Consider the following 21,116-nt stretch of genomic DNA (forward strand, 5'->3'; position numbering starts at 1 on the left):
AAGTAAGAGGACTAAGTCATTGTTACAGCTATACCAGACAAATACTCTTCAATTAGAGAGACATAAAAATAAAAATCTCTGTGTACTTAAATGCAAATAAAAAAATGGGAGAAGGGAATATAAGAAAAAAGACTTAATCATAAATGAAAAATGTTAAATCAATACCATAGAGGTGGTCCATGCATATTTTTCTTTAAAGAAAAAACTCAGTTATGGTGCTGCCTCTGAATGTTCTTTTGCTTTCTTGAACCTCTTCTTTCTCAGAATTTGGATGCCGCCTCTGACCAATGGCGGAGATCTGGAAAAGTCTTTTTTGTAGGAATGATGGCTTGGAAATCCTACATAGATAGAACATGTACTACAGTGGATTTTTTTTTGCTATAACTCTCATTTTTTTATTGTATTTTGCATAACCACTGTAATTGCATCACAGCTGTGTGTATAAATAAGAGTTTCAAGGAGTTTAAATGTTTTTCAGATGAAATTCAGAGAGATATTTGAATATCTGGCAATGCCTCTTTTCAGGCATAAACACTACTTTCTGAGCTTGAAAAAAATGAAATCATATTCTGCTGTTACATTGAAAACTACTAACAAAGCTTACTCTCTTACTGGTCAGAGTACTTTTCTTCTAATCTTTCCATTGTCTGGGAAAGCACTCAAAATATATGGATTGACTTTAGACCATTTTACTCATTAATCATGCTATCCCAGTGTGATTCTTCTCCCTTCCCACTTTGTCAATGATGTAACAGAAGAAAACTAAAGTAATTATAATTAGACTGATATTAAGACTGAAAAACTATGCTTTCAAACACATAATAGAACTTGATCTAGATCCCCTTAAACTTGAAAACCTAGGGTGAGGACTAAATTCTTTAGAACAAATAATCACAGTAGGGCTGTCCATGAAAACAATTTGACATGACAGAAAACACTATTCAAATTATACAATATCTTTGTACTTCCAGTATTGTGAACAATAGTTTGTCCCCTGATTGTCCTTCAGAGATATGTGTATTGCTGACTGTCTAAATAATTTTAAATATCTTTAAAAGGTGACAAATGTTTTGTTTCTTTTGTTACAAGTATAACAATCTCTTCTACTCCTTCTACTGTGAATAAGCAAATAAGATCAGATGTAAGGGTTTTTCTGGCAGAGTTCTTTCCATTCAATCCACAGGTCACAATCACATTCAGACTTACTTTTTCTATGTCAGAAAAAGTTCTCTCTTTTCAGGTGTAATAAATTTCCTTATTTGAATCTGTTTTGCCCAGATGGTAAATGGCAAAGGATCCCTCTTTCCTTATCTTGACCCCTGAGTCTTTCACGTTGTATTTTTTTCTTCCTGTCCATTTGAGGATGCGGAGTGATAGAGTGGCTTAGTGGGCACCTGGCATCCAGCCAAGGTCAACCCATCACCACTGTTTATCTATGCCTTAATTCTCCTTTCCTATGTTGGTCCTAATTGAAGCCATTTGCTTATTTGGGGACTGGAAATGGATGAACTTAGTGGAGTGTGAAGCTCTTATTTTGGTATATGGGGAGAAGCTCTCACAATTTACTTGAAGTTACTTTAAAGCTAAAAAGGGGCAGGGTAACCTGCATGTATAGTGTAGTGAGTTAAAGCACTTTGGAAAATATCTAGGGCAGCTTCACATATAATATTAAATATACCCTTAACCATGGACCCTGCTGAGATTGAAGACTAGGAAATTAGAGGCTTTCAAGCTGTATATGGAAAGACGCTCCAGCTAGACAGGTTCTCTATGTTCTTGAGGTCTTGATACTCCCCTACACCATCAGTCCTAATACAAAACAAGATGTGAGTAGCAGAAGGCAGCTGCAGTGTCCAGTGGGGGCACAAAGTGCTTTGTGCTGGGGGAAACCACTTCCATCGGACTGATGATGATGAAATGCGGGGGGTGGGGGAGAAACATCACTGGGCAACAAAACTGTACCCAGCCCATCAAAGTTGACACATATGTCCTGGTTCTGCACCTTGGGGCAGGAGGAAAAGGAGAAGGGTGCCATGTGGTGCCTGCCTTTCCCTTCTCATCTTGCCAGAGCAAGTTTAACAGCCTGAGCTGAAAACAGAGGAAGCTGGGAATGAGGGTTGTGGAGACTGGGTGCTTACGTAATGGTGTGTTGAGGAGTCTTGGGGCATCTGCTTCTGTGCCCAGCTTGTGGCTACAGGTTTGTGTGGGTTGGCTGCAAATTAATCAAGGCAAAGTTTGAGAGAGTCCTGACTGCAACAACTGCCTATATCTGTGTTCTCTTATGGAGACATGAGGGACCACTTGTAGAAAAATCCCATGCTGTGGAAACTTGTGAAATTCAGAAAAGAGCCTTCTGGACTTCTTTTCTTGTTTGTGTTTGCACACTGTGTGAATTCTAGGGTATCAAAACTGTGTTATCAATGTTCAAATACAAAATTATGAAAGATAGTTATAAGAAGTCCTTTGCAAGGCCTCTTTACTCCTGAACTTTACTTGTTTTTAAGTATCCCTAGCCACATGGTCAAAGCAAAGTGAGGAGGAGAAAAGTTTATCTAGAATGAAGTTCATTGTTTTGAGTTGAGATCAACTTTTTTTTTTTTTTTAAGACTGGTGGTGACATTTAACATGAAGTAAGGAGACTGGATAGTGGAAGTGGAAGTGACAGCAGCTGAAGTGGAAGGAAACACCTGAAAATTTCAGGTACTGAAAATCATTTGCGTGAGAAGGCTGGGTAACTTACCCTCTAGAATGCTATACAAACTGATGCACACTCAGCTTGATTGTGGAGACTTAATAATACCTGTAATTTAATACTTTACACAAGGATAGAAAGTGAGCCAGGTTTGAAAAAGTATTACTTACGAATTGACTAGTCCTTGAAAATGAGCAAACCTGGAGATCATATGTCTGAAAGTACTGAGCAAATAGAAACTAGATCCTAATGCTAAGTAGGTTTTCTAGTGCTATGTTATCTTGTTGTTTATCTTTGAGGGAGAAAATATGTTTGAGACAAGCTCCAGCATATGAATTATTGGTATGTAAACACTAGCATTTTGGTTGTTGTAAGACACTTGTCCTGATTCTGTTGTAATGACTGATATAGATTATGGCAAACTAAAACAATATTGGAGGATTTAAGCAAGAAGATGGTATTTGAGTTGGAAATAAAGAATTTGAGGAAATTTTTGTCAAGGATAATTTGGAGATTAGTGAGCACAATTATGGAAGTGTTTATTTTGATTCTACTCATTTTCAGAGATTGTTTATCTATTTTTAATTATTTTGTTCTAGTATTGGTGAATTCAATTTTTGTCACACAGAGTAATAAGGTTAGTCAGATACAGGATTTTTGCTTGGTAAATTTGTGCAGTCTGCTTCCATGCCCTTGTGCCTGGAAATTGCTTTGAGGGCACCTGTGATTTTGAGGATGGAGGTGTGGCTGACTTCAGTTTCCCACATCCTTCTCCATGCCCTCTTTGGGTCATAAGATTAATCTTTTTCTAATTGCTTTTTCTAATCCTGAAAGCTTCTCCTTTTCATTGCAGTCTTTTCAAGCTGGTGGAACAACTTCATGATGATTTTAGCCAGGTTATTCTGCAACAATGAATATTTGGTTAGCTACTTGGGAGCTGTAAATGTTTATCTTACTCAAGCAGCCCCTGACTAATTTATTTTTTGATCACACCCTTCCCCTCCAAACTCTGCCAGCAAGCACATGGACTTGGGACACCAGATTGCCACTATAAATCTACAGGCAAAAGAGAGGCCAATTATTGGTGGAGGGGCATGGAACAGATTGCTCACAGGCCAATTTGGTTGGCAAAATGTCTGTTTATTAAAAGAAGAACACTTATTATATACTGATGCTACACCTGGACGTGTGATTCTTCTTCATACAGTATTGGATACATAAGAGAAGCATACTTTGTTGTCCACTGCTAATTGGACAACAACAGGTGTTCATATGAGCTGAGGGTACACGTTCACCCTCTTGAAACTCCACCTTAACTTTGGCAGGGAGACTTCTTTGTTCTAACTTCAAAGGCTGAAGTCATGCTAGCTACACAATTCTTTTTGCTGTCTGCAGCCAGCCATGCCAAGGCAAGGCTCACGGAAATGCAGAGGAAATTGTTCACACACAATCTTTGTTCTCCCAACAGCTGAGTATGTTAGTCTTTCCTTCATTACTTGATTACCCACCCCACTGACTACTGAGCCAAAACTCTTCTTGACTTTCCTTTTGTTGCAGTGTACACTGGTACATTCCCATTACCCCTCACTTATCCTTCCAGTTTTAAGTCCAGTAAAGCACTGGTCTTTCAAATGATCCTAGAGCTCTTCTTTGTAATAAATATGTTGCTACCTCCACTTCTCTAAGCCTTTCTCTTTGCGTTTGTGCTTAGTTGGGGTTCTTTATCCTGCCTGGACATTATCTGCTGTGGCTACTCATTTTCTTGCATTTAGATAATTTGATTCAAACTTGACTCGTTTTTTTTGATCATCTTTGTGCTTTATGGAGGCTACTCTTGAAGATCAATCGGACTTCATGAGCTCCTCTATCCTCCGGGCAATAATCTGTAAAATCCTGCCAGCAGTTCTCCAAATAGACTGAAAACAGTTCTTCTGAAGTCTGGGCTTTCTCCTGCTGCATATTTCTCTGTCTTACCTCAAGATCTTTAATCCTTTTCTCTGCAGGTTACAACAGCATAGATTGTCAGAGACTGTCGTATCCTTAACCAGTTCTTGGTATGTAGTAAAGCACCTTCCTGACTGATCTATCCCATACTTGTTCCTTCTGTAGCCTTTCTCCTTGATTTGATTGAGAATCTCCCACAGGTCCCTGTCCTCTTCACCTGAGTCCTCAAAGACATACAATCACCCTTGATCTCAGTGTCCCCGAGCAGTGTTTTTCATGCTTATGTGGTTGTAACAATGGGCAACAGGGAACAGCAACTTGAGAGCTAGATGAATTCCAGCAATCTCTGCAAGGTTGAGGATCCACACCCCGGGAAAGTGTTAAGCCTCCTTCAAAACAGCAAGATTTGTTGGAAGACAGATTTGTGTGCAGGGTTGCATCACCTTCTGTATTCTAACAAATATCTACAGCCATTTTTTTTCAAATATGTATACATTCTAATGAAGAGAAACCAATTATTTCACTGATTTTAGTGAAAATAAACCAATTTTAAAAATCTAATTTCTTCATGTAGCCCTCCCTCAAATAGAAACTTTATTCTTTCCCATTGTTTACCTTAAGAAAATGAATGCCCCCTTTCACATGATTGAAGACTTCTCTAATTATTTGAAATTAACTTTTAAGGAGAGATAAATCATTTCTTAATGTCCACTGCTTACATGCCAGTTTTGCAGTCAAGATTAAATCTTTGATATTTCAGAGGTTGTTACTTCAAGACTCCTAAAACGTAATGTCTGTTCTTTCTGGGAATCTTTTACCTTATTGCAGCTTGTATAACAGTGCAAAATGTGTAGCTTATTTCCTGACACCAGTAAATGTGCAGCTTGCCCTAGAAGTTTGGGTTAAAAGGCAACCGAATTTCAGGCCTAATGAATATGAAGGGACAGTTTTTGTGATTCATATTAGCCCAGACTTCTGTTTGATGTTGGTGGAAGCTTAAGGAGATAAAAGAACTGAAATTTTAGACCTGATGTTGCTCAGCCATCTGCATTTGAATATTTTTGTTTAAGTAAGAGGCCTTCCAATCTGTTTAGGTAGCAGAATAACTGGACTGAATTTCCCTACCTATGGAGCTTTGGATTCTCTGCATTTAGGAAAATGTCTGGTCCTTTAGCAGCTGAAGTAAAGACTTGATTTACTATAACTAGGCATCAGCTTCAGAATTTTAGCTCTTGATCCTAAGAGGATGGCTTAAAAGGTGATAAAAGGAAAGCAAGTAGGAAGTCTTTAAAACTAAACTTTTAATGGGAAGGACTAGAATATTCAAACACTCCATCCAGTGAAAAGTGATGTCTTTCAGGGGTCAGTACTTGGGGATGATAGTGTTCAACATCTTTGTCAGTGACGTGGACAGTGGGATCAAGTGCACCCTCAGTGAATCTGCCAACCACACCAAGCTGTGTGATGCAGTTGACACGCTGGAGGGAAGGGATGCCATCCAGAGGGACCTTGACAGGCTTGAGAGATAGGTCAATGCAAACCTCAGGAAGTTCAAGGAAGAGAAGTGCACAGTTCTACACCTGGATCATGACAATCCCAGGCACATCCACAGGTTGGGTGGAGAAGTGATTGAGAACAGTCCTGCGGAGAAAGAATTGGAGATGATGGTTGATGAAAAACTCAGCCTGAGCTGCTAGAGTGAACTCAGATCCCAGAAAGCCAAACTGAATCCTGGGCTGCTTCGAAAGGAGCGTGGCCAGCAGGTTGAAGGAGGTGATTCTCCCCCTCTTCTCTACTCTTGTGAGACCCCACCTGGAGTACTGCGTACACTTTGGTGTCCCCAGTGTAAGAAAGACATGGAACTGTTAGATCAAGTCCAGAGGAGGGCCACAAAGCTGGTAAGAGGAGTAGAACACTTTTCCTATGGAGACAGGCTGTGAAAGTTTTGGTTGTTCAACCTGGAGAAGAGAAGGTTGCGCCGAGAACCCATAGCAGCTTCTTAGTGTACGAAGGGAGTCTACAAGGAAGCCAGAGAGGGACTCTTCATCAGGAACTGTAATGATAGGTCAAAAAGTAATGGGTAAAATTGAAAGAGGGGAAATTTAAGTTAGCTATTAGGAAGAAATTTTTTACCCCGAGGGTGGTGAGACACTGAAACCACTGGTTGCCCAGGGAGGGTTATGGGTACCCCAACCCTGGCAGTGTTCAAAACCAGCTTGGATAAGACCTTGAGTAACCTGATCTAGTGGGGAATGTCCCTGCCCATGGCAGTGGGGATTGGGACTGGATGATTTTTAAGGTACATTCCAACCCCTTAACATTCTATGGCTTTATGGTCTTCATTCTGCAGTAACTGAATGTTGCTCAGGCTTTTGTGAGTTGGCTTACTAAAGGGAACGCATCTAGAAATTGATTAAAAATCAGAAAATAATATTTCAAAACAAGTATTTCAAGAACTGCATTTATATTCACCTGTTTTTTTCATAAGGGAAAATGAGGCTCAACTATCCTCTGAAATTGTACTTCTGTGTTTGGGACTGGGATTTGTCTCAATATCTTTAATCAAAAACTGTCCACTTCATTTAACCAGCTGCACAGAGCTATTCTGGTGGTCTCCAAACACTGATTTATATTCCAGCTGCAAAACTTTCCCAGTACAAGCTTTGAAAAAAAGAGTGCTGTTGTAGCAACTTTTTTGCTGTTCTTATGCTGAGATATGCCTGTGAGCTGAATCAGATCCCCCCTAGATGAACAAGATCATTTCTGCAATCATGCTACAAGAACCAGCCAGGCTTCCCCATTGTTCACTTACAACTATTGTGAGGAAGAATTATCTATAAAAAGACACCTGAAATCCACAGGTTTACAAATGGGAAGTGAGTGCCAGGACTGACTTATGTGAAAAAGGCAACCGTCATTATGAGTTCTGTTAGCTGTAGGAGATGAGGGATGAGTTCAAAATATGGATTCTTTGGGTAGACTGAACAAATTCCTGGCATTCATCAGCATTTTCTTACAGTGTTGTGCAGGTTTTGACAGGGATAGAGTTAATTTTCTTCATAGTAGCTAATATGGAGCCGTGTCTAAGATTTATGCTGAACATTGTTGATAGCACAGGGATGTTTTCATTACTGCTGAGCAGTGCTTACACAGAGTCAAGGCCTTTTCTACTTCTCACTCCATCCCCCCAGTGAGGCAGGGAGAGCATGGGAAGTTGGGAGAGGACACAGCTAGGACAGTTAACTCCAACTAACCAAAAGGATACCATATGGCATCATGTTCAACATATACAGCTGGAGGAAAAGGAAATGGGGGTACACGTTCCGAGTTGGTGGTGTTTGTCTTCCCAAGTCACTGTTATGTGTGACAGAGCCCTGCTGTCCTGGAAATGGCTGTACACCTGCCTGCCCATGGGAAGTGGTAAATTAATTCCTTGTTTTGCTTTACTTGTGCATGCAGCTTTTGCTTTCCATGTTAAACTGTCGTTATCTCAGTCTACAAGTCTTCCCACTTCTGCTCTTCGTATTCTCTCCCCATACCACTGTGGAGGAGTGAGTTAAGTGGCTGCGTGGGGCTTAGTTGACAGCTGGGGTTAAAACATGGAAACTGTGCAATGGCTATATTTTCTTTTTAATTCTAGATGATTACGGACTTCAGACTAGGAAATTACTTATTGTATCTGCAATGTTTTTCCTTTTAGTTGACTTAGCTTTTCCTGGAAATATGGCAAGGTTGATTATGGGTTTTACAGCACTGTTATATGTTACAAACTCTGTCCTAGAAGCTGCAGATCAGCCTTAAAGTCAGTCACAAAAGTGAGATCTAAAATACCTGATACCAATTAGTGTATAGATAATAACTGGTCTTTAGAGAATAGGTATCAAACTAACTAATAACTGAAAACTGGATTTGTTTTATGGGCTAAGTAGTTTGTAGAATTCACTTTCAAGAAGTCCACACAATGTAGCTAGTGGGACTGTATATTTCACAAGATGCTCTTCAAATTGTATGTGTCAGTTCTGTAATAGTAAAATATTTTTTTAAATTATCTTTTTTCTAAAAAAGTAATTATTACAGTGAAAGGTGGGAGAAAGTAGTTCTTCTGTGTTCTGTGTATGGTTGCAAGTAATTTTCAAGTATTCAGGAAACAAGGAAAAAATATGCCATTAATAAAAAAATACCTTTATATGTTATTTTTTTAGATTGAAGTGTTCCCAGAAGTCATAATGGTATCTTGGTTATCTATAATGAGGAATTTTTGATGCATCATTAAAGAAGTTTGATTATTTTGATATGACGTTATTGTCAACCTATGGAATTTTAATAAAATATGTATGAGATTATGTGGTCATAATTTTAAAAATAAAAATTATTTGGATATGAGTGAACTGATGTTTCAGATGTAAAAGAGACTTAATATGTTACAAAGTATAAGAATATATAAGTTAGGGAACATAGTTTATAGGAGCTAGACTTAGCAAATAATTTTTTGGACAGAAGGGCTGAAGAATCACTGAGGAAACCAGCTTGAAAAGGAAATTGCTAATAAGAAGTGATTGTCTTAGGAACATGAGCAGGAGCAGCTGTGAGACTAAACGAGTATGAAAGCCTGGATATAGAAAGAATAAAAACTTTCCTCATTCTCACAGCATAATGGAGTGAAATATATTTTGTCAAAATGAAGTCTGGTTGTATTATAATTTTGGCTTCATATATAGATAGTAAAAGGACAGTCCGTAGTTCAATTTGCAAGCTCGTCAAGGCCAGAGAAGTAATTGAAGTGTGTGCATAAAAATAGAGAGCTGGGCAATGAAAAGACCCACTGCAGGATATGAAATCTCATATGGAAAGGATTATGTATCTCTAAGGTAGTAGATAGACCAAAACTGATAGCATTTATAGGGCAGAATCCCTGAGAGGATAAAACAATGTTGTTAAAGGAAAATACAACTTGAAAAAATGTTAACTTTTTTTTTGGGGGGGGAGGGTTTAGATACCCAAAAGCAACCTTAGTTACAGGCATCTCTGTAGAATGAAACAGCCTCTTATAATTGTAATTTCTGTTTTGGAAATCTTCATAAGATTTTCTATTATATCTGAACGAATTTGTTCCGACCTTTAGCATCCAGATGCTTTTCAAATTGTAGGAGAAACAAACATGCAAAAGGAATCTGTAGATTGCTTTTCATAAGAAAACAGTGTATTTAATTAAATTCTTAAACTATCATTCATATATCTGTTTTATACAAGTTCCACAAAATTTGTTGGTAGTATTTGCATTGCTTTCAAGGAATGAACAGGTTTCCTTTAAACTTGAGATTCAAAAATCTAGTTCTGTTCAAGGCACTGTTGTTGGAAGGTTTCTGAATTGCTATGAAATTACGTTCATTTTAAGGCTTCTAAAGAACTCAAAAGTCAAGGAAGCTAGACTCGTTTGGGAGTTCTTGCTAAGTTTCTCATTACTTTATTGTCAAGATCTAGGGATCAATCCAGCTGGCATTATACTTTCCAAGTCTCACTTAGAAGGACTAGGAGATATAAAAACAACCTAGGGACTTTGACTCGCAGAAGGGATTTAATATTGAACATTTTCTAATTATAACTCAAATGGGACCATCAGCATTAAGAATCAATGCAATATGAATGTGAGGAAGGAAAGAGAAGGAAACGTAAAACAACTAATTTGCAGTCAGTCTTTAAAAAAGGAGCACAGTTTAATCAACTTTATTTCTAGAAGGGTAAAAGCTAATAATTAGTAAGTAATATAATTAAAGGCTAATACCCAAAAATGCAAATATTAAGTGGAGGGATGCTGTATCTTAATAAGTGCAAGCAGAGCACAATTACTCTGCTACCTGTAGGGCTCAAAAAGGATAACTGGCCTGTTGCCCTTGATGTGAAACCCACTAAGATGGGTCATAGGGGAAGGAGGGGAGTTTATCACAGAGTGCCTTGAAGATTGAGAGGTGTTTTATTGCTTAAAGGGATATGGGACTCATGATGGGATGCAGAAAGAAGGCCATTTTTGGTTTGTGTAATAAATTTTGTAGAAAAATTTAACAGGATTTTGGGACAGTGAAAGATGTAATATGAGATGTTTAGAGAAGGACCAAAGATGGAGAAAGGGAACTTATTTCCTTCTCTAGTTGTAGCTTTTGCTTCAGGAAATGTTACAGTCTCATCTTATGCAAGAATAGCATGAGTCTTACACTTAACTCCTCCCCAGGCAAGTGATCACAGCACAAAACTGTGACCAAGCTTGACTTAAGTCAAGTCAGAATTCAAGAAGTGTTTGGACAATACTCTCAGGCACATGGTGTGATTCTTGGGGTTGTCCTGTGCAGGAGCAGGATCTGGACTCAGTGATCACTGTGGGTCCCTTCCAGGATATTACATGATTCTATGATTCCTTTCAAGTGTTAAAGAACTTCAGTATGTGTAGTAGTTTTGTGCTGTAGCAAGAATGTAAGTAAAATGGTAAATCTGTTTCCAAACCATTTCTATACCTCAAACTTGTATTTATAACTTTGTGTCATTGAAAGTGTTGCTGGTGTATTTTGGTGCTGAAAAAATCTCCAGAGCAGTTAATTAGGGGTGAGATAAGAAAGGGTTTATTTGCCAAGGCTAAGATGTTCCAAGACGCGCTTAGGCCATGCCTGAGAGGTTACATTTTATAATACCATCCATCCAATCCCAGATGTGTCCACCCTGTGGCCTTTCCTCTGGTCCGCCCCGGGTCCACCTCTTTGAAATGAGTCTGGGGTGTATTTTGGGACCCCCCCTTCATCATCTTCATCATCATCAGAGCACAAAGGGTACATAATTACCTAATTCCTAACCTATTCTGTGGTTTAGGTCCAGATATGCTGTTCTGCCAACTGTCTAGGCCTTGCCTTGACAAAAGACTAAACACTGCTGCTGTATTCAGAAGTAGGATTGATATGGGGAGCATAGAATGGGGTAAGAGGGTTAAGAAATGTATAAACAAGGGTGCTAGAGAGAGGGAAAGGAACAAGGGACAAGGGGGGGAAGGTTGCTGCTTTTAAAACTTACTTATAAAACTTACAAGTCTTACAAATATTAGAAAAATAAAAAACCATTAGGGGCTTAAGGCATCAAAAGAAACAGATGTTGAATTTCCTAAAGTATGAAACTAAGCAAATAGATACATGTTATCTCAGAAATCTAAAAAAAGGCCAAAATAACAATAATGTTGGATTTGTTTGGGGTTTTTTTCCTTTTTTTTTTTCGGTAGTTTTATTTATAACTTCACTCAAAAGTGAGCTCCAGTCCGGGAAGAGTACCCACACTGTGAAGTAAAAAATTTTGGTTACAATGAAAGTTAGGACTAACAAATGACAAAAGTCAATAGCTGAAAAAATTGTTCAATGTGGGCAACTGAAGTTATTGCAATGCATCGCTTCAGCCTAGTTTTCTTTCTGTGTGAATGAAGTTCACATGAAAGACAATTGGGTTGGTGAGTAGATTAGAAAGAGAAAACAAACATTTATTTCCCTATGCTGTAACTTTTAAAATTTCTGACTCACTGTGAACTAGTCTACTGTTGAACAGGATCCCTGAAGAACAAAGCTTTGAAGCCCCAGAACTGAATAGCCACCACCACTATTTCTCCTCTAAAAAACAACAAATACTGTTTCGAAGTGCTCTGAACTGCACCCATAGTTACAAAAAGTAATGCAGAAATGCTTTCTGATTTGCTACAGATAACAGATGGTGTGAAAGAAGTCTGTCATACATAATGTTCAGCTGCCAAATCTCTTCTTATAAAAGATTGAATAAATATCCTGTGCAGATGATATTTTATGAAACAGATAATCTCCCAAAAATAGAAATTTTTTAAAGCTTTTCAATGCTTTCAAGAATGTAAATGTAAACAAAGTAAGAAAAAAGATTTTCACCCTCTTTTATGAGAAATGATAGGAGGAGTTATTTTTTAGAGCATTTTAATTTTTTTCTTTAAATTGAAGGGAAAACATGATGCAGATTTAGATGTAATATTGGAATATTTCAGTTCCTTTAGTTCCACATAGTTCCTTTCATTACTGACCACTTAGTTTTTTACTATATCTCAGAGAACACTGTTTGGGTATTTTTTTTCATTACCAGATTCCTATTAGATTCAATAATTTTTAATGGGAATTAAGAAGCTCATCAGGACAACCAAATTTCACCAACTGGTGTTGCCACTGTTCACAGCATATAGTAGTGTTTGTTCAGGACTAAGCTGGTTTGGGTTTTTATTTTTCTTTTATCTTTTAGGTTTGGGGGGGGGGGGGGGGGGTTTAGAGGGGGGTTTTTGTTGTGTTTTTGGTTTGATTTAGTTTGGTCTTTTTAATAGGAGTATAACTTTCATTCAGATTGTTAATAGAAATTAGTCACCCAATTCTCTTTTGGTATGGTGGTTCAGAATTGTCGGTGTGATTGGTCAGATCAGTATTTTTACTTGGTGGGAATTATAGGTATTTATATGCTCCCAGTCAAAGTCTTTCTTTAGAAGACAGCCTGAACTCTCATCAGTTATCCGTATATAAAGTGTCACCCCTCCTTTGCTTCCACCATATCTATATCTTGAATGATAATTAGGAGGTTTCCTCAAATAATATAATCAAAACTTCCAGGCTGTGGTTTTGAGGCCTTTTTTTCTTTTTTTTTTTCCTTTCCTTGGTAGATGGGCTTTACTCGTTACAAATTTAGTATCAGGTTTTTGTTTTTGTTTTATTTTAATTTGATGCTAAAATATACAGACGAAGTGAATCCCAGGTTCTGTATTGCTGGTGTCAAGAAGAAAAAGTCAGATCTGGAGATGTTTTCTAACTTGAGTCTGTGGTCAGAGAGAGTCTTGAATAAAGTTATGCTTGACAAATCTTTGGTATTTGACAATTAAAACGCTCTTTACCAACTGTGCTTAGTGTAGTGAGTATCCTGGCCTGTTGAACTAGCTGTGATTTTATGATGAAGAATTTCAGTACTATTGAAACTCTCAATCAGCTACAAGATCAACCGGTCTTATTTTCTCATTTTTTCCCCCAACATTTATAGAATTATCTGAAATCAGGGGATGACTCTTTGAGTTCTATCTTAGTCTTCACTTCTCTGAAGTGAAGACTGCAAGTCTTTGACATGGAATTTAGTATTTTATACTGTTAGCAACTTACAGTGATTTGCCTGAATTGTCTGTTCTTATTCTTATCCAGATCTCAAGGCTTATTCTAATATAATATAGTATGATGGATTTTTGTGCTTGTTTTTTTTTTTTTTGGCTAACTTCAACTTTATGTCCATCTGTCTATATAGCTGAGTTTTGTGAAGGCAAACCCCCTAATATTGCAGCTAGCACTTTAGTTTTGTTAAATAAACAAAAAAGTATTTTTATGTCAGTTTGTGGGCCAGTGAGTTGAAAGACTTAATCATGGTGGACAAAAAGCAGGAATACTCCTTTAACTCTAAAAAGAGGAATTTTGGGGTAAAATTTAGGGACTGTTTTTTAATAATTATTCCACATCCACAGCTAATCTGAAAGTAGGTTGGGGGCTCAAATGTCTAAAAAGTTAGATTTTTCTTGTCCCAAAGTTAATTCTAACATTTTGAAAAATAAGAAAATCTAAAATGCAGTGCTTTCTCACATCCTGGTGGTGTATTTGTCACTGATACAAGCTTGTTCATTAAATCCACCTCGTGGATCACTATTTGTCATTGGCAGTCCCTATAGGGCATAACTGACACTAAAGAAACAAACAAATGCTTATAGCTAATAATAACACTGCAAAGTCTGATCCTGCTTAACTGAGGATGTCCAGTGTAAGCACAGCTGGTTGCCGTAGGTAGTAGAGCATACATTCCAAAAAGGTGCTGAAGCAAAAGGTATGAAAAGCTTTTTAACAGTTCTGTCTTGCATATTGTACAAAGAATAATTGCAAGATGTGATTAGTGAAAAGTAACTACCTCTTCTTAAAAGACCAATCATTTTCCCACAAGAGTCAGAAAGCTGTATCACAGTATGTGATGCATTATCAGTTTTTCAAAACTCTTGTAGTGAAATTATCTTAATGTTCTTATTCTGTGTGGGTTTTTTATACTTCCTGTTATTGTGTGTGCATTCAAATGTACTCTCTTGTGAGCTGAATGACAAAACACATTTTTTTAATTCTGGACACAATTATAGTATTCCTTAAGGTTGAAAACGTCTCTTTACCCAGAGAAGCAACATCTTGGACTGTCCCTTTGACTGAAGCCTCCTGTAATTTCATACTGCAATTTTCTGCTCTATTTAAACACAGGTCATTGATGGGTAAGCTGTATTGCTCCATATTTGCCCCTTCAGTGTCTTCCCCTCACAGTTTCAGAGTTCTGTATGATTTATTTTTCTTTTCCAGATTTAAGAGCCAGGTTTTGTTATTTTGTGTAAGCTCCATTGGTACTTCCACCATTAAGTAAAATAGCTCTTCTCTATGGAGGAGATCAGAATTTCACTGTGTGGGAGCAAAATTAAACAGTAGTACCTTCAAATGTGTTAGAGTTGGCTGATTTGGGTTTTTTTAAGTGTATGTGGGGTGTACAAAATGACAGTGAAGCTCATATTTATGTAAAAGGGAATACAGACTATCAAACCCCCAGATTTTTAACTTTTTTTAAAATTGTCTGAGTCACTTTTTTGTTTTTTATTGACTAAACCTAATTTGAGGAAGGAAGAGCTGAGAAGGAGATATTTGTTAACTTCTTTAGAAGGATATAGTAGAGAGGATGTACAGGTCTATTTAAATTATTCAAACTTATAAATAAAATGCCAGCAATAATTCAGTCATAACTTCTTGATCAATAAGTGGAAAGGAGGGAGAAAATCTCTGCCTTTCATTTAATATTTTACATTTCATCTACATAGATATTGGTAGAATAAAGTAGAAATAAAAAAGGCATAGAAACCTTCATCTAATCAAAGTTTGTTGCTGTCATTTTTTATTACAATCACCATTTCCAAAGTCTTAGTGAAATCTGTAAAACCACCTCCTAAGCCTTAGTCTTTTAGAGGGTTTCTTTTTAGCATTAAGGAAACAATATTTATAGATGGATTGAAGGAATATGTGAATGAAAAAGAAGCATTAGTTATGTGGACAAATATGAGAGAGCAAGGAAATGTGCAGTCTTATTACTTAATAGAGCCCATACATTCCTCAGACAATGTAGAGGAAAAATAGCTTTTAGAGCCTTTATTCACAACTGTGATAAATCCATGCCTTTTGAAAGGTTTTGGTATAGGTAGTTGTGGAAGAATCTGTGAGATGCTGACTAATTAGAATAATGCAGCTCTTATTCGTACTTCTCAAGGTCTTACTTGGTACTTTCCTTTTAACTTGCCATCACTTCCTCTATTTATTAGCTTCTTAATGTTTTCTAGAGAAATAAAAGCCTGCCTGTGTTGTACCTCTAAAGAAATGAAATGTTGTATGGGGGTTTTTTTTAAGCTTAAAAAAGGAAAATTCAGATGTTGAGATATAAATAGTTTAAATATGTTAAGTAAAGCTGTGCCTAAAACCAAAACAAAATATTCACTACTTTGTGTTGGCAGGTAGAAACTGAGCCAGTTTTTGGCAGGGCCTCAGCACATGTAACAATTACTTGGGAAGTCAAATGTTGTAACCAAGTACGTTCTCCCATTTTCTTTCTTCAAATTTTATTGCTGAGCATGATGCCATGTGGTATGGAAGTCATATGGTATTGGTCAGTTTGGGTCAGCTGTCCTTTTGTGTTCCTGAAAACTTCTTCAAAACTTCCAGTCTACAGGCTGGGAAGGCATAGTGAGTGGGGTGGGGGTGTAGGGAATAACCCTTGACATGTGCATACACTGCTCAGCAGTAACCAAAACACTGGTGTGTTATCAGTGCTGATTTTCTCACAAATTCAATGCAGAACTCTGTATAGGCTACTATGAAGAAAACTCCATCCAAGCAGAATCCAATGTGTGGGCTTGAGAATCCTCTCCCACTACTAATTCATTCTTATGAGCTAATGCAGAGGGAGTGTGAGATTGAACACAATCTGTGTGATTCTGAACAATGATTCCAGAAACCTGAATTGACCTCTGAAATTGAGTGATTCCTGACTTCTGGGATTGTGATGGAAGTTAATCTATTTCTTTTAGCTAATTTTTTTTTGTTTCCTTGCTTTTATTAGGCTATTAACTACTTCTTGTTATAAATAGGATATTCATACCACATTTATATAGAAGTTTGTGTAAAAACATATTTTTAAGTGCTACTAACAGATTTTGAGTCTGCCTTCTGAGTAATTTGATCTCCTAGAGTTGAAAAAAGAAATATTGACTTAACCATTTAAAATTCATTCTGTTCTCCTTTATCGTCTAACTTTTATCTTAGCTGACTCAGTGAGTCAGATCTGCAAATGATAGAATTAATCCAAATATGAAAGGAATTTTACTATTTCTACTCTTTGTTTTTTGTTTTGAGGAAGGGTAAAAATATTTTGGAAAAAAATAATCCCAGAAATCCACAATCACGAGTTTCTACATGAATTTTCAGTATTGGATATCAAAACAAGTTCTCTGTTTGTTTGCTTCCATAGTTAATTTTGTATCACCGCTGCTTTGTATGTACAATAACAGCTCTGAGTCATTGTTTTAATGTTTGATAAACAGGAAACGTGTTCTCACTCAATGGACTCATTAAGATACTCTTCTTGTAGGTTCTTCATGCTATTGCATGAATAGCTGCCCTGAAGCATGTGTAGAAGTGAGAGAGCAGAGCTGGTCCATGATGACTGAGACAAGGAAGGCTCTGATCACCCATATTTGCCTTTGTTGTGCCCTTCACCACTGGGCTACCCACCCTGTTCTGCTGCAGGCCTGTGTGTTCTGTGGTCTCCTTGGTGGTTCACATACCCGAGAAAGTCCTTTTGTTGCCAACTGTATGCTGTTTGCTGTTTTCCAGATGAGATAAGCTGTGTCCTTGTTAACTCCACGTTTGTGAATTGGGACATTTGTCCTTTGTTTCCTCCATGGAGACCACCACTGAGGCTTCTTTTTTGTGCTTGAACACTGTTGCTCATTTCTGTGTAATCTGTGAATTCATGCTGTGGTTTCCTGTTTTCTTGCACACTGAGGTAGGCTGGTTGGTGTGATTCAAAGAGGTTGTTCTTAAAGATTGACCAGCTCCTCCAGGGCCTCTTTACCCTTTGGGACAGCCCTGCACAGCACCCATCATTCCAGTCCCTGAGAAGGCATGCTTTACTGAAACCCAGAGTCTGTCTTCTGCCCCTGTCCTTTCTTGCTGTCCTCCCTCACTGTCCTCTGTGTCTTAACCTGTACCAGCTCCTGGTCCCTGCAGCCAGGTCGTGACTGTGGTATCACAGTGGGTAGCAGTGTGTAACTGAAACCGTGTTCTTGTTGACTCCAGTCAATGAGTTCTTTCACTGTAAGCATCAGTTATACAGTGGTTTTGATTTATTGGACAGTATGGATCTTTGTAAAGGACTCAAGATCCCATTGTAGAAACATACAACAGAAACAGCATGTGTGTGTAGAAGTTTTAACACTTGTTACTTCTTAGTCTGAAATACACAGGAATTGGTTTTGTTTGTTTGACTGTTATGTATCAGAGCAATTAAGAGATTTTTTTTTTCTTGTTCGTTAGTGGATGCTATCATTCTCATCATCTTCTGGGAAAGGTGACTGTGACACAGTAGTTAAAATAAAATGAGGCTGTGGAGAAGATTTCACAAAAAGATTTCACATCTTTTGACAGTTTCATCTGCTTTCATTCAGAAAAATTTAATTTCTACAGTTCTGGACTCTATTTCTTTTATGTGTAACTTTGATAATCTCACATAATTTTTATAAAATAGGTTTTCTAAATTTTTTTTTATGAGAACTACAGGAGGTTTGGAGTTGAGTGTTTTAGTTAGTTTTGTTTTCAAACTTAAGTGTAAGATGATGTCTTTGCCTTGAAGGAAAATAAAAATTGTAAAACTAGGCATGGTTAGAAGACTCAGTTATCTGGGTAAAGGAGACCTTAACGGTATCAGATAAGTATAAACAAAGTAGTTTATATAGAGGAATTATGTGTGCTATCCCTCCAGGTGTCTTCCCTAATATTTGATAGTGTACTCAGATGAAAATTGTTAGTGCCCTTACAAAGAGGGAAAACAGGAGTTTGAGAAAGTTAAAATTTTTAGTAATAGCTATGATGTTCATTATAAGAGACACCTTGGAGATAAAAAAAAAAAAACAGTTGAACGTTGAACATATTTAGCAAAATAAAAACTGAGAGTAAAAATAACATGAAGCTGGCTTACACTGTGTTCTAGTGATACCATTGAGTTAATGCATAATTTTGATGGTCTGACCTAATCTTTTAGTATTTTCTACTAGAATTCTGTCAGCTGATATTCAAACTGCTTCCTTCTCCTCCCTGTGTTAGTCCCTGTGCATATATCAAAACACTGAAACGTAAGAAGAGCAGAACTACTCTTCTGATCCCAAGCCTTCTTTTTTTTTCTTGGAAATTTCTGTATTATTGATTATTTATTTTTAAAGCAACTTTTGGACTATGAGAGATTGACAGGGTCTTCATATTTTCTGAAAAAGGAATAGAAAATATGCAGCTTCTCTATGAGAAGATAACTTTGTGGCACACAAGAGAGATCGGATTGGTGATAACAAACATGCTCTGATGGCAGTGTTATGGTGTGGTCAGCCTTGACTGGATGGAGTTGTAAACTAGGCCACGTTTCTAGCTAGTGTCAGTCTCAGGCCTCGTTTGTTCTTTTGCCTATATCACCAGCTATTGGTGAACAGGTGGAAATGCAAATACTTTGCCTGGATAATGACCAAGGGTTTGTGCAATATCACCCTCACAATTTTTGCTGTGAAGATTTAATGTTGCCTCTATTTTCTTTGATTTCCAGGCCTGTAACTTGTAACTCTGTTGTGCCTCTGGGAGACGCTGCCCTCTTCCTGCAGCCAAGGACTTGATGCATGAGTGAGTGACCTAAAGACTGGTACGTGTCAGGAACTTAATTCTATTTAGAATCCAAGTCCATCACTTTACCTTGACAGCAGTAAGGTTCAGTCCTATCAGATAGCACCAGCTATTCATCTAATATAGACCTCCCTTCCTCTGCCCGGTGACTGCAGCAGGATCCTAATTTAAGCAACACTTTGAAGCAGATCTAAACCTGCAGTGGGCTCCCAAAGAAGACCGACAAACTTCTAAACTCAGCCATGTCTGGGGTTTGTTTGGGCTTTAGCTGTTCGGGTTTTTTCCCACATAGAAACTGGAATATCACTTTTTGCTTGCTTGTTTGCTAGGGAAAACTCAAACATAGGAAGGCAAACTTTAAAAACAGATCTTGTAAAATGCAAATCTATCCCTGTCACCAAGCAACCAGGTGCTTTGTTTAGTTTTCCTTTCATTCTATGAAGTTATCTTCTTCATCTGAGTCTTTGCAGTTTGTGGTGTGTACCTTACTGCAATACCTTACTGCAATACCACAGTCTGAGTGGACTTAGTATCCCAGCTCCTTGATGAAGTCTTCAGCAGAGGTTAAGCCAGTATTTGACCACAGGAGGCAGCATATCTTGCACCTATCAGGTAGTGCAGTTGGAAAGTCATATAAAAAATTGCTGAATTTCCATTGACTAGAACTTTTGGTCAAAATTCAAATGTGTTTAGGCATATAAGAGCAGCAATGGAGATGAAATATACAGCAAGTTTCACTTTTCTGATTGGACAAAAAAGCCAGGTTTGAAACTCCGTGTATGTTAGGTTGCTCACAAGAAAGATATATGTTATAGTATTTATCTCTTTGGCATCCTGTATTTATCTACCCATTGGGAGATGAAGATAATACAGCTCTATGAAGGATTAATCTTCTTTTCCTTACAAAAGCAGAATGTTTTTAAAGGGACATTAGTTAAACCTGTTCTGAAGAGTTAACTGTTGTCCTCTTTTATTAATGGTACCAGCAAACCTGGAGGAATTGAGACTAATTAAAAAATAATTCAGGCAGTTAAATTAAAGTTAAATGGAAACAGGGATGTGTATTCTAAATCTCATTTTATGTTACTAATCTAATATTCTGAAAAAACTTATGTTTTTGGGTGGGGGGCATGATCTACAGGGAAAAAACAACCAAATAAAAACAACAACAACAAAAAAGTAAACTAAAAACAAACCCCCAAAATCTCAAAGAAACAAACACATTGCATCACTGAGCTGTAGGAAGAAATGTTCTTAATTCCTCAAATAATAGGAAAAAAAATGTTAAACATTGCACATTAGTGTAGGAATTCTCAGGAAGAAAAATGTCCTGAGTAAATTGACATTTGTTCTAGTGTTAGAGGAAGCTGTTTAATAAATTGGCAGATATGATGAGCACCACTGCCCAAACTTTTTCCATGTGCAAAAAGTCAAGTAGGATGATTCAAAATTTGTAAAACATATTTCAG

The sequence above is a fragment of the Manacus vitellinus genome, unplaced genomic scaffold (genome assembly GCF_001715985.3).
Source record: "Manacus vitellinus isolate BGI_N305 unplaced genomic scaffold, ASM171598v3 scaffold_33_pilon, whole genome shotgun sequence".
In the NCBI taxonomy this organism is placed as follows: domain Eukaryota; kingdom Metazoa; phylum Chordata; class Aves; order Passeriformes; family Pipridae; genus Manacus; species Manacus vitellinus.